We start from the raw sequence: 15043 nt of genomic DNA on the forward strand, positions 1-15043 counted from the left end.
CCTAACTGCAGTGTAGACATAGCCTAACCTTTTGGAATCTGGGTGAAAGGGCAGGCAGGGAGGGGCAGAAAAGGGACACAGTTCACCCCACCAGCCACTCAAGGGCATACATGGAAAACTTATATTGCCAGAGGCTGCATTAGCTTCTCCATTGCATGGAATCCCACTTTGCTTTCCATGAGGAATCCCCAGAGACCCAGTGGCTCCAATGGAATCCCACTGGCTGAGTTCCTAAGGGTGACCTCTCCACAACACAGAGTCTCGCAAAGTTCCTGCACAGCAGATCAGCAGTCTCGCAGGTGGTATGGCAGTATAAAACAAGAGAGGTGGGCAACTCTAGTACTCAAAGGTCTGTCCCTTTACTCCCACATACAAAGACTACAGGGGAAACAGAGAAGCTGGCGTTTCAGTATACAGGAGGAAACATCAGGTATCCAAGTATTCAGCCTCCTCTATTCCTGCAAATCCCTCTGGCTCTCGCCTGCCTTCCAGGGAGCAATTGGAAATTGCTCTCCATTAGCTTGGCTTTTATTTGCCAGAAGGCCAGATCCGTTTATGCGCTTTCTTTGTTGTCATACAATTGGAGTCCCCGCCCCTTTCCTTCTGCCCCACACTCGTGATTTACAATGTCCTACTTGTAAGTGGCTCAACTTTAATAAAGGGAACGCAGCGAGCAGAGTGCAGCACCCCAGCTGGAGTTAATAAAAGAACCTTGCATTTAAAATAAAGAAACAATGAGTTGCAAGACTTTGGCAGGGTGCCTATGTCTGCTAATGCCACACACAAACCAAAAGGAGGAGGGAGGTATCCGAGATGATGTTGGGCTGATATGGCAAAGAGCGTGTTGATTCCTCTCTGGCTTTCCTGAGCCTTATTGGGGTAGCACAGCTATCCCTAGCCAAGAACCGCCAGTCTCAGGGTGATGATCCTTACTGATTAAACCCAACATTTAAGAAGATCAGAAAGATACACTTCAGGTGGAATGAAGATGGATACAGAGATTGGCTGACAGATAAGACGGAAGTACCATCAAAAACCAAACCATTGCTTTAAGCCACAACCCAGAATAGGGGCAGTGCCTACTGCCTGCTGCAGAAGAGCCGAGCCATGGGTCTTGCCCTCCCTGTGTTGCTAGAAATCTCAGGTGTTTCTGCTCAGAGAATACACAGCGAAAAGAGCGTGGCTTGGTCCCCGCATAGGAATGCGAAGAGGTTTTTGAGGGAAGGCTCCTTGCACTCTTTCCCTTCCTTGCTGACCAATGAAGGGCTAGATGCCACCTGGCTTCAAATTATCAGAGCCATGGAAAATAGGGATGGTGAAACAGTTCTTCTGAATTGCTCTGCACTCAGGTATCACAGTGATGTAAAATCCTTAACTTTATTTCCAGGAAAGAGTAGGTCTGGGGTGGGGCTTTCCCCAGCATCCTCTGTGGTGAAGGCTGATATGAAGAATCATTTAGATTTGTGTCGATGTCCTTATAGTCTTTAATTGCTCCCTTTGGTGGCCCAGCGGAAGCACCGCTTCTCATAGAGGTTTCCTGCTTCTGATATAATCACTGAATTCCTTGTTACTTGTTTTTATGCTGCGAGTTATATTTGCTCTTCAAATTCCATATTAGCCTTCTCACTTCCTCCTAATGTACTGCCTGCCATATTTCACACTCCTATTTACTGACTTCACTATGGCTGGATTTTCTGAAGGATCTCTGTTCGGCTTGAATAACCTCTTGGCCTTTACTATTTATTCCTTGCCTTCCTAGTCCCTTTGTGTTCCAAGGAACGCATGGCTTCTGAGACTCTATTATTGCTTCCTGAAAGTAGCATCCATGCCACATGTAAGATGGATAAAGACAGATGGACGGGGGAGTACGAGGAAACAGTGAGACAAATGTAATATGGCCACTATCTCCCGATGGCTCCACCATAGTTACTTTTTGTACCACCTCCTGCATGTTACTTAGCACTAAGTAAAGAATAGCCCCTCCCCGCCTTGGGGGCTCTATAACTAGTTCATAGAATCTCAGGGTTGGAAGGGACCCCAGAAGGTCATCTAGTCCCACCCCTTGCTCAAAGCAGGACCAATCCCCAACTAAATCATCCCAGCCAGGGCTTGGTCAAGCCTGACCTTAAAAACCTCTAAGGAAGGAGATTCCACCACCTCCCTAGGGAACCCAGTGCTTCACCACTCTCCTAGTGAAAAAGTTTTTCCTAATATCCAACCTAAACCTCCCCCACTGCAACTTGAGACCATTACTCCTCGTTCTGTCATCTGCTACCACTGAGAACAGTCTAGAGCCATCCTCTTTGGAACCCCCTTTCAGGTAGCTGAAAGCAGCTATCAAATCCCCCCCTCATTCTTCTCTTCTGCAGACTAAATAATCCCAGTTCCCTCAGCCTCTCCTCATAAGTCATGTGCACCAGCCCCCTAATCATTTTGGTTGCCCTCCGCTGGACTCTTTCCAATTTTTCCACATCTGAGTTGTTTCAACAACAAGGAACCATTTAAGGTATCAGACTGTGGCCCACTGTAACATTTGACCAGTTTATATGCACGGAGTTGATGTCTCAAATGGCAAAGGTTTCATTAGATTTGGTTGCCACTTTGATCTCTCCCAACATTTTCATCACATTCTCCTGATGTGGAGGCTGGTAGTATAACGTTACTGGCTTATTTGCATTCGTAGAGCTTGGAAAATTAAAATCCAGTGCCGATTCAACTGGATGATCCTTTCCACTCACCCAATGAAATACAACAATAATCAATAGGACATGGGTAGCTTTACAAACATTAAAATTAATTCTCACAACACACCTGCGAGGTAAGTGAATAATGTATCTCCCTTGGACAGATGCTGAGGCGGAGATACATAAAGATTAAAATGACTTAGCCAAAGCCACAGAGTTCTGTGTCAGGAGAAGAACATGGAAGCTCCATGGCTCTCAGTCCTGCGTCTCTCTCCATGAGTGTCCTTTTTTTTTTTGGCTTGCTATATTTTTTAATATTCCTACCAAAAATGGATTTTTCATATAAAGTGTGTTAATATTTTCAGTCACTGAGTTACAAATGTTCATGAGCGTGTGTGTTTCTGTCTGAAGCTGTTAGCCAGCAAGGAGGGCAGGCCATGAAACTTTTTCCACAGACATTGCCAACTCTACTCCTTAGACAAATAACAGCAGAGTTTTTGCCCTAAGCAGTTTGATTCCTTCTCTTGGGAGACTGGGATCATCACCTATGCTATGCAATTAGTCTTTCACAGCCAGGAAGACAGATTTTAACATCTTTCTTGAACTTTTCAGGCTTGGCAGCTAAAGTAGGATTGGACATCTGGCTTATTGTAAGAAGAAATTTTCAACTCTATACTTGGATAGTGTCTTTACAAAGGAATTTCAGTAGGAAATAGGAATAGATACAAATTACATAAAAGTGGGGGGGGGGGATTTCTTACTCACGCTGTACCGTATTCAGAAGAGATGACATTGATAAAAATAGCAGGGAAATCAAACACAAAGTGAAGCTTCCCATAAATACTCCTGGCTCCTCCTCTGCTTCTGGGTAAGTATACCCATTGCCACAGCACCTCTGCCCCTTTCCCATGCTGGGGGAGCAGGTAAGTATACACATGGCTGGAGCAATTCTGTGGGCCAGACTTGCTGCAGGTTCTGCCAGCACAGACCCTGGTACAGGGCCCCCAGGGAGGTAAAGTCTACACGGGGCATGGCAAGTTCCAGTGGAGGAAGGCGGCTGCAACCTCCTCTCCAATGGGAGATTCACAGGCAACCAATGCAGCAAAACTCACTCCAGAGAAGGGTATGGCCTGAGCTGGTGGGGGTGTACTGAGTCAGCTCTTCTTCTAATGCAGCTTCACCTGGTGCAGCTCCATTGTGCATGCTGCTTTCCCACTGTGCCAGAGGAGAGCAGCAGTGGAAAGACTCTCTGCCCTGCCCCATGAAAGCCCCATGGGATGCAGAACTCCTTCTCCAGGCACTTAGGCCAGATGTGACAAATTGTGCTTAGTATATTTAAAATATTTGTCAGCAAACACTGGACTTGATATTTTTGGTAGGCATCAGACCATTACATTATTATTAGCAAAACAATTTGTACCTGTAGGACATCATCTTGAGGACCGCAGGGCTTTACAAACACTGATTAAGCCTCACAAGATGCCCAGGTGTCTACATGGATGTGGAAACTGAGGCTTAAAGGAGGTGAAATGATTTGCAAAACTTGCTGCATCAGTGGCAGAGCCAGGTACAGAATCCAGATCTCCAGAGTCTGTCCTTTAACTACTACTAGACCGTGCTTCTCCTTTAGAATGCCCTTGTTCCAATATCGAGAAAAAACCGGGACAGAATACCTTATGCATTCATCCAGACATATACAGCCCCCTTGTGGATGACAAATGCTTCTGATGTCACTGGTAGAGGCTTTGCCTCAAAAAGGTACTTCTTCAAACAGAAGGTCATGGCTTTCCAGCTCATCCAATTTTGCCAACCCACTGAGCTAGTTGGCAATGTTTTTAAGGGACCGGCCTGTTCCCGATGAGATAATTCAAGATGACATCAGTGATGGTGACCAGCTTGAAAGCAAGTCACGTTCATTAGTTACCACCCATGCCCTTGGCCTCTGGTGTTTAAAGGTATCTGCTTCTTTCCAGTTCTGCTGAAAGTTACTGGAGCCAAGGGGTCACATTTTACCAAATCTGCCTGTACAATTTATGAATTTTACATGAGATTATTAATGCTCTGTATGTAAACTTTACCAAGCTGCAAAATCCATTTTGAATGACAAGCCCCTTTGCCTTCTCTGTTGTCTGTTTGCCTTCATGTTGGGTTGAAATTCCAATGCCTGGCAGCAAAAGAACAACAAAGGAGGGTCATTGACAAGTGTTCTCTCACTGACATGGAACGGCTCTCAATAGACAGCCTCCCAAGCAGAAAAACTGGTTTATCAGGGGAGAGGTTACCTAGCAACAGAGTAATCTGGTAGGGGGGTCTCTAGTAACCTGAGGAGGTTGATCAGTAGGTTACCTGATATTTTTCTTCAGCCATGTTTTTCCAGCTCAAGCAGTCTGATGAGTGACTGAGAGGAGGTATTTGACTGTCTGCTTCTTCCCAATTCTGCTAATATTACATGGTATAACATGGTGGTGTCTCTAATATCTTATATCTTGACTCCAGAGTTCAAACACTTAAGGATTTTAAGAAAGGGTGGAAGTATTTTTTTCCCCTGGCTGTTCTTATTTCCTGCATGTGTAAAAGTCAGAAGGAAAATGAGGCAAGTTCCTGGAAGGGAATTTGTGCTGATTGACAAAGGCCTTGTAGGCTCTGTGCTCCCTGGATTTCAACAGGCCACAATGTGGGGGGTTGAGGGTGAGGTGATGAGAGCAAGGTGATGAGAGTTGTTGCTTCAGTCCCTAGTGTCAGGCTTATAATGAACATTGCTAATTTAAACTCTTCAGCTTCACAGCAACTCAGCAGCGAGCACGTTCATAAACTTCAGGGCAACTTCCACGGCTGTATAATTAACTATGCACTGAAGAATGAAATGTCTGTCTTTCTACGGATAAGATCTAATTGCCCAAAGCATCTTGTAAGCGATTTCTCAATATTTCATAGGGAAAAAAAACCCAGAAAACCTATCTGGTCTTGTTAGCAGCAATCTTTCATTTGAAGACTTTTGTCAAGTGACTGATTTGTTTAATTTAATCAAGAAAAAATGTCTGCTCCTCTGACTCAGTAAACTGAGTTGGAAGAAACAATAAATTATAACAGAAAATGCTCATGGCAGATGCAACAGTACCTCATAACTTTAAGAGAGGCACAATTTTTTCCAATTGCCTAGAGCTGTGCTTTCAAACTGAAGCCTGGATGACCTAAAGAATAAGACAGGACCAGCGCTTCCAGAGGGTCTCAATGCATAAATAAACTAGACTTCCCCATTCTGAAGAGCCCCATTATCTGCAGAGTTCAGAGGCTGAAAGAGGCCAGGTTTAAATCCATGATTATTCTGGAGAAGTAACAGTGCCGCAAAATGCTGTGCGTTATGGCACACAGCAACACAGAAATGTGATTGGTTTAATTTGATCTACCTGTAAGTTTTAAGGACAGATGTAGAGACCAGGATGTGGGCAAGCAGGCCTAGTTATCAAAGCCAGGGTCGGAAGCCAGGAACCAAGGACAGGGTCAGGATAGCGCCAAGAATCAGAGTCAAGAGTTGAGTCAAAGAGTGAGCTGGAATCAGTATCAGGAGTCACATCGAGGGTCAGGACTGGAGTCAGAGTCAGAGAGTCATGCCAAGGGCCAAGGTGGAATCAGGAACCAAGCATAAGTCAGAGTCAGATAGCAGGGCCAAAAGGTCAAGCCAGAGGCAGGGTCCAGTACCAGCAGTACATCAGTTCACTCAGGTGCTCAGACAAGTTCCTTTGCCTTCTGGCTTAAGTACTGCATCCAGGTCAATCAGTGGGGCTGGGTGTCTGTTCCAATCAAGAGCTTTGTGAGTGGAGCCTGTGGTGGGCCAGAGTTCTGCTAAATCCCTCCCTTGCTGGTTCTGGAGCACTGTGAGGTGGTGGCTGTGGTCTGGGCACTGCCTGAGGACCCAGGGGCCTGGGTTTGAGACCCGTAATCCCTCACAACAAGACCCTACAAGAAATGGCTGCAAACTTTGTGCTGGGTAATAGAAGCCGAACTGTGAAATGTACATGGGCCGACTAGCCTATATGGTTCCATATTCCAGCATGCTTAGCTCTCCTTACAGAGATGTGTTCGCATTCAGGCCAGGCCCCCAGCTGATATAAACAGGCATTGCTCCACAAGTTTCCCTATCTGTAGGACTTTAATGGAGCTATGCCGATTTACACCAGCTAAGAATATGGCCCTCATTTTTAAAGAATTTCTTGGGAGCTTGGGCTAGTCTGAACACTCTCTTTAGTTATGTATCTATTAATTAATGGTGCTTAACTGCAATTTACAAACAACTGAGAATTTAAGCTGAAGATTCTGCTGGGTGTATTTAAATTTAGCAAGATACTGTTTATCTTCGCCCTCTATGTACCACAGATATTCCCCCCGCTCCGAGTCGCCACTGGATGGAGAGCGGCTCAGCTCAGACAACAGTGAAAAAGCGCTGGTCAACCCTTGCACTGCCCTCCTTGTAAACACAGGGAGACCAGTGACCAGACGCTTTGATGCTAACTGGTCGTCAAGGTGCTCTGGAAAATTGTTTCCTTAATTTCTCTTTGGACATCATAAATCCTGAAAGGCTGTTAGAAAGAATGCAAAATTATAGGGAGCTGCCAACAGATGTTTCTACAGGAGATATCTGTATGTGTAACATCTGTCTGACTAGCACAAAGATATGCTGATTATCATGGGGTTTCAATCTGCATAATTACCCTCAGGCTGGGCACCATGAGTGATAAATGGTGAATTACTTGCTGCACGTACCTCTTATTGGAAAAATAATCCTGAATTCTTTACCAGAATGTCAGGGGAACTCAAGAATTAGAACAGAATGTCAATGATTAACAAGTTCTGCCTCTTACACCTTTTTTTTTTTAATCCCCCAACATATTATTTTTGTTTTTAAAGCTAAAATAGTTGTGACGAAATTTCCTACGAAATCCATGGACTCTGGTGGAGGCTTTAAAGAATCACAGAAATGTATGGCTGGAAGGGACCTCAAGAGGTCTAGTTCAGCTCCCTGCACTGAGGCAGGACCTAATATATACCTAGACTTTCCCTCACAGGTGTTTGTTTTTAAAGACCTCCACTGATGGGGATTTCAGAAGCTCCTTTGGAAGCCTATTCCAGAGCTTAACTATCCTTATATAGTCAGAAAGCTTTTCCTACTGTCTAACCTAATTCTTCCTTGCTGCAGATTAAGCCCATTGCTTCTTGTCCAACCTTCAGTGAACATGGAAAACAACTGATCACCATCTGCTTTAGAACGGCCCTTAACGTATTTCAAGACTTATCTGGTCCCCTCAGTCTTCTTTTCTCATGACTACACATGACCAATTGTTTTAACCTTTCCTCATAGGTCAGGTTTTCTAAACCTTTTAGGTTTATGGTAGTTCTCTTCTGGACTCTCTCCAATTTGTCCATATCTTTCCTAATGCATGGTGCCCAGAACTGGGCAGAGTATTCCCACGGAGGCCACATCAGTGCCAAGTAGACTGGGACAACTACCTCCCGTATCTTACATACGACTCTCCTGTTAATTGCTGGCTCATATTCCATTTGTGATCCACTCTAACCTCCAGATGGTTTTCAGCAGTACTGCTGCCTACCCAGTCATTTCGCATTTTGTATTTGTGCATTCGATTTTTCCTTCCGAAGTGCAGTACTTCGCACGTGTCTTTATTAATTTCATCTTGCTGGTTTCGTATCAATTCTCCAATTTGTCAGGATTGATTTGAATTCTAATAGTGTCCTTGAAAGAGCTAGCAACCCCTCCCAGCTTTTATAAGCCTACTCTACTCCATTCTGCAAGTCATTAATTCTCTATAAGAAAAATGCACTTAATGAAGTAGCCCTTTTAATTAGAACAATTATTCTTAGCAATTAACCCAATGTTCTATTGTTGGAAATCATAGCCAACCTCTGAGAATCCCACTAGACAAGAACACATTAGGATCTGCTCCACTTCAAATGGAATAATAATGACTACAGCCTTGACACTGACAACAATCCTACTTACTGCTTAACCAGTGATGATAATAATTTGTATTTCAGTAGCATCCATTATTATTATTATTATTTGTATTACTAGTGTGCCTAGGAGTCCCAGTCATGGACCCAGACCTCACTGTGCTAAGAACTGTACAAAAAAAAAGCAAAAAGACAGTTCCTTCCCTAAGATGCTTACAATCTAATGATAAGACAAGAGACAACAGATGGATACAGAGACACATCCGACGAAGTGAGCTGTAGCTCATGAAAGCTTATGCTCAGATAAATTTGTTAGTCTCTAAGGTGCCACAAGTCCTCCTTTTCTTTTTGCGAATACAGACTAACATGGCTGCTACTCTGAAACTGACAGGGGAATACAAGAAAACTATGAGACAATACTGGCCAGCATGAGAAGCTAGAGACTCAGCAACCTGACTGTTGATCAGGGTCCCCCTGTACTATGCATTGTGCAAAAGAGACAGTCTCTGCAACAAAGGGTTTACAGTCTAAACAGGCAAGCCAGGGAAAAAGTGAGAAGGGAATCAAGAGGCAGAGGGAAGTGAAATGGCTTGCCCCAGGTCACGCAGTAGGTCAGTGGCACAGTCAAGAATAGAATTCAGGTCTCCTAACTCCCAGACCAGGGCCCTGTGTACTAGCTCATACTACATATCTATTGTCCCCTGTCCTTCTATTTTCTTTGTAAAGACAAGGGGTGAAATCCTGGCCGCCCTGGAAGTCAATGGTAAAGTTCCGTTGCCTACAGTGGGGCCAGGATTTCATCCAAGAAAATCAGGGTTGTGGATCAGGTGTTTTTTATGTATTCAGACTTGCTTGATCACTTCATTAGGGCTGCATTTTCAAAGGAGCTCCAATGCCATCACTAAAACGCCAGGCTCAGTTTTGCATGTCTAAGTTTTGCCTGTACAATTTCTCAATGTTCAGTTGTCCCATGTGCAAAGTCTCAAGCTTTTATACTGCAGAATACATTTATACATTCATTAATTATTTCTCATCTGGTGCTCATCATCATAATATCCGAGAACCTCACAATCCCTCCGTAAGGTAGGTAAGTGTCACTGCTCCTGCTGGGGAGGAAACCGAGGCACAAAGAGGTCCAAGGCCACAAAGGAACTTTGAGCCGCACCTTTACAGCACAAGTATCAGAAGTCTTTATCTTTCAATATCACCTATTTCTTATCTCCAAGAACTATTGCTCTCCCAAGACTGGTATTAACAAACCAGGAGGTCTGGTCCCTGCTGGAATGCCACTGGGATAATGTTGAAGGAAGAACAGGCCTTACAATTTTGTCTTTAAAACCAAAATTGCTTGGACTAATAAAGTTGCTAAGCTACATTGTCTACAAGTAATTTGTCTACAACAATGCAATCAGTTCTACTTGTTAGCAGGATGGTCACATTTGACATTACTTTGGCTCAGACCATTATCCGATTGCAGTAACTGTATGGTACATTATGCATTTCTGAGGGATGTTTTTCTAAGGTGTAAATATCTCACTGACATTGACAACCTGATGAAAGAGAAGCAAGCTCCAGAATTACCTGACAAAAAGCTCTCAGCTCAGGAATCAGCCAGCACTTCAGCTGATGAAGCAAGTACATTCATGGAAAGTTGTGGGAACCGCCACACAAAAGCAGCTCTTGAAGTACACATCCAAGGTTTAGCAATTAGTTAAAAGCAAAGCCTTGGATGAAACAAGCATTCAGGAAGCATCCACCTTCATTCATGTGTGTCCCCTGAAGAGCAAGCAGGTTAGCACCTCCCTGGGGCTGGCTACAAAACAGTTTTGGGAAGACAGTCGTGCAGTGGCAGCAGGAGCATGCATGTGTGGAGAGTGGGTGGGCCAACCAGTCAAGACTCAGACTTGAAAGGAAATCCTTGAAGAAGTTTGGTTACTCCTTCCTGGGACCACGTTGAGCTATTTGTGGAGAAAGGCCTTGTCTACTTAGGAACTGGCACCAGTTTAACTACAGATGTGTTTTTAAACTGGTGCAATCTCTGTGTAGATGTCCTTATTTTGGGCTAAGGGTGGCTTATTTCATAGAATCATAGGGTTAGAAGAGACGCAAGGGTCACCTAGTCTAACCCCCTGCCAAGATGCAGGATTTCACGTTAGCTTAACATGGTAAAACACCAGAAAAGGCTACACAGCAAACTCAGGGCACGGTGAGTAGAAAGAAATTCCAATATCAACTCCACTGACAGCGAAGAAGAAAGAAAAATCAACAGTCCTGGATCATCACCACCTACAGACCTAAAAGTGGCAATTCTTCAACAAAAAGACTTCAGAAACAGACTCCAACGAGAGACTGCTGAATTGGAATTAATTTGCAAACTGGATACAATTAACTTAGGCTTGAATAAAGACTGGGAATGGATGGGTCATTACACAAAGTAAAACTATTTCCCCATGTTTATTCCCCCCACCACTCCCCGCTGTTCCTCAGACGTTCTTGTCAAGTGCTGGAAATGGCCCACCTTGATTATCACTACAAAAGCTCCCCCCTGCTCTCCTGCTGGTAATAGCTCACCTTATCTGATCACTCTCGTTACAGTGTGTATGGTAACACGCATTGTTTCATGTTCTCTATGTATATAAATCTCCGCATTGTATTTTCCACTAAATGCATCCGATGAAGTGAACTGTAGCTCACGAAAGCTTATGCTCAAATAAATTTGTTAGTCTTTAAGGTGCCACAAGTCCTCCTTTTCTTTTTGTGGATACAGACTAACATGGATGCTGCTCTGAAACACGTCTAAACAGCAATCCTTGAGTGCAAAACTCTGATTTCATGCCAAAAGCCTCAATGCAACGAAACCACTGGGAATTCAATGTTGTAAACAAAATCCACTTCACTATAAGAGCAGACGGGCAAAGCCAGGGATGGTTTCTGCTTTGTAAAACAAAAGCTATGACTGGCTAAGAGCCATGTCTCTTTTACGCCAAACCCGCCCCCAAAGGAAGTTGAATAAATAGTGACCGGTTTAACGCACCACCATTTAAAATGGTTCCTTTCCAGTCCTTAACTCTATGAAGCCAGCATTGCATCCTTCCTTTTGTATGCTTATTCTGTATGCTTATTCTGTATATCTTTTGTATGTCTTATTGACATCCCTCCTGTCAAGGAATCCTTGGCTGGTGTAAAGCTGATACATCCAGGTTCGTGCGATCTGCTCCCAGCCCTCTGGCCCAGAGAGGTATTGGGGGTGAGTGGATGACATAAGGGTTGTGACTTGAGCTTCTGGATTGCTGGCCAGTAGAACAATCTGTAGGGAATTATTACTATCAACATAACTTAGAGTAGGCCTTGGGGTTGGTAACTACGCTTTGCGAAGTTACACTGGAGGCTGATCTGGCCCCTGGTCAGCCCCAGGACTGGGGAAGTGGAAAGTTGGCTAAGAACCACATTCCCTCCCCACAGCTGGGTCCTACACAGAGCACATCTCATCCATGTCATTTCAATTTCTATATTTTGCATGCTTCTTAGGGCAGCCAACTAGCAGCACACACTCCTCTGGCCAAATTTCCAACATCCGCTTCTGTGCAACAATTTTGCATGTGCAAACTGCAATTTGTGCATGCAAACTGGTGTGCAATCACTACCATAATTTGTGTGCCCATACAAAAATGGGCATGCACCCACTTTTGCAGGGACATTAGTTGTATGTGCAGAAATCGGCTGCCAGCTGCGATGCTTGGCTTCGGATCTAAATTACTGTCCATCCCTTATAATTTTCTATCCAGAAAAGTGAATTGAAGAAGAAAAGTTATTTTCCCCAAGGCATAAGAAGATTAACTTAATTCTTGATAAAGGTCACAATCAACAAGTTGTCTGTGATTTATTATAAACAGATGGCAGGTCAAGCTGTGACTACGTAATGAATGCTATAAAAAAAGGACAGTGTGCTTCTCTAGTCACAACAGCTTTGAATACACCTCCTAAACTATAGCTGTCATTGATTTGCTCTTCTTATCATGTAATGTGAGTTAATCATCAAGGGCAAGGAGTACAGAAGGAAGGATTTTCTGATGTTCCCAAACACTAGTAACTCAGAAAACAGGTCTTTCCCTAGAATTAGGAAGAAAGGCTTGATTGTACAGTACTCACTGAAAGAAAAATGTCTCAGTGCACTGTTTTTATTTCTTTTAGACAATACAATTTACTGCAAGTAACTGCCAAAATAATGCATTTGCAATTAGAAAGTCCTTGTTACCACAACCATGACTAATAACCCCTGATCCTCAGTTTGAAACATTTCAATATTTGGCATAAACACAATGCTATTCTAAGAGGAAAACAGACTCCCTGCAGCAATTTTAAACATTCACCTGTGATGAGTACCTGCAGGCAGCCTTACATAGGCTGAGAAAAGGACTGGAAAGAAATTGGCAACTGTTGATTGCCAGGGATGACAGGTGGCTATAGGTAATTTTTCAAATGTGCTTTATCATTAATGACATTATTTGACAGCAAGAATATTTTTAATCACATTTTGCCAAGGCGTTTCCTACTAGGGCTTCGCAATTTGTTCCAGTCAGTAAGGGGTTCTGGGTTCCCATGTACCCTCTGAGATGCATGCCAGCCAAGTGTTTGAAATAGAAATGGGTAAAAGAATGATTCTTCCCCAAATCTCCCTTCACCACACAATACAGTCTCAGCTCAGACATTTATATTTGTCCTGAGAACCTGGTCCTTACTGCACAAAACCGAAGGGTCTTGCTCAACACCGTAGGTCAGATTCTGATCTCAGTTACACTGATGTAAATCTGGAGTAACTCATCAGACTAAATTAATCTGGATTTACACTATTGTAACTGAGATCAATATCTGACCCACTATGTTGAGTGAGGTGCTTGGGTTTTGACCCATGGATTGTAGGGAATCATTATAGTCAATTATCCTGGATGTACGTAAGTGTAAATGAGATCAGAATATGATCCAGCAACTGCAATTTTCCTCCTTTAAAAGACTTTTTTCATGAGACTATGAAATATATATAATATGATATGATTGCTAGCTTGTTGCCTGGGGAAAATAAACTGCATGTCTAACGTTCCACCTACCCAAAATGGGCCCTTGAGAATGTCAGCACTAACAATTTTTTTGCCCCCCTAACTCTGCTTCCTGGATATAATCCTCTTGAAATAATATAACTAAATAGTGGAACTGGGAAACCAGAATCACTCTGATTGTGCTTCTGACCCCAGAACTAAGACACTATTCACAAGGCAGAAACAGCAAATGTCAAGATGTATAAACCAGTGAAACAAATAAACTAAGTCAGAAATTAAAAAAAAAAAATCCAGAAGAATAGTGAATCATTTAATATTTAAATATTGCTAGTTCCAGTTATACCCTGAAAGAGTCCAACAGCCAACTGGGGAAATGGAGCATGAGGAAAAGCCATACTTGCTGATTTGTACCTGAGTGATCTCACTGCTTTTTCATTACCAGACTAGGAGGGGAGTGGTGGAGAGGGATAAATTTTGGGGAAGCTTGGGGAGCTGAAAAGCAACCCCCTAGCACTGTTCAGCTTCAGGCAACACTTGATGTTTGTCAGCACAGTGGTCCACCCAACATGCTCCTGAGCCAAGTCAGAAAAGCATCACTGCATCGTTCAGGATGTACATTTTCACTACATGACGCATGATTGATCCTGGTTGCAAGGTCAAGGACAAAGTCCTTCAGCTCACCCCCTCAAGTGCAGCCTAACATATGCAAACAGGATAAATCATGTACACTATTAAACTTTATGTAACAATAAATTCTGCATATTAACTGCCTGCATCTTTTAAAGGAGTGCAGTAATTTACCAGGTTATCGGGAGCCCTAGCTGAAGTTAGTTCGCAATATATTTAAGCCATCATAGTTCATCAATGTCCATGCTGCTAAAAGGCAGTACCCCTGGAATAACTAGCAGGTTAGAAACATATTTTTAAAATCTATGCTTCAGTGTGAAGTGCTGGGAAAATGAGAAACTTTGATCCTTTCTTTTAAACACCACAATAAACAACAACAAAAAATGTAATTTACTATCCAATGATAAACATTTAACAGGCCAGTTTTCAGACAATATAGAACTGCTTCAAAGTATCCAAATGATGGTGAGTGAATGAGATGTGTGTTTAACTGGGTGAGCAACACTTCCAGAAACTGCTGATATGGATAGATGCATTTCCATGTGGATAAATGGTGTGAATGGGAGATGGCTGAGTGGGTTCCTATTCATTTGGTCATCTTTATATCATATAGGAAAAATATACAGTGAATTGTGACTCTGAAGACATCAGGTTAGAGAGAAAGAAAGAAAGATTTAAAATTGTAAGCTAATACTTTCCTCTAGTATGTTA

The 15043-nt window shown here is 43.1% G+C and overlaps 1 protein-coding gene across 2 annotated transcripts in view; it reads right to left on the bottom strand.

Annotated features, from left to right (window-relative positions):
* ADAMTS17 (ADAM metallopeptidase with thrombospondin type 1 motif 17) overlaps nucleotides 1-15043 on the bottom strand; it is a 251727-nt gene that overhangs the window by 4719 nt on the left and 231965 nt on the right. The window lies entirely within an intron of this gene.

This window comes from Caretta caretta, chromosome 10, assembly GCF_965140235.1.
Source record: "Caretta caretta isolate rCarCar2 chromosome 10, rCarCar1.hap1, whole genome shotgun sequence".
Classification (NCBI taxonomy): Eukaryota; Metazoa; Chordata; order Testudines; family Cheloniidae; genus Caretta; species Caretta caretta.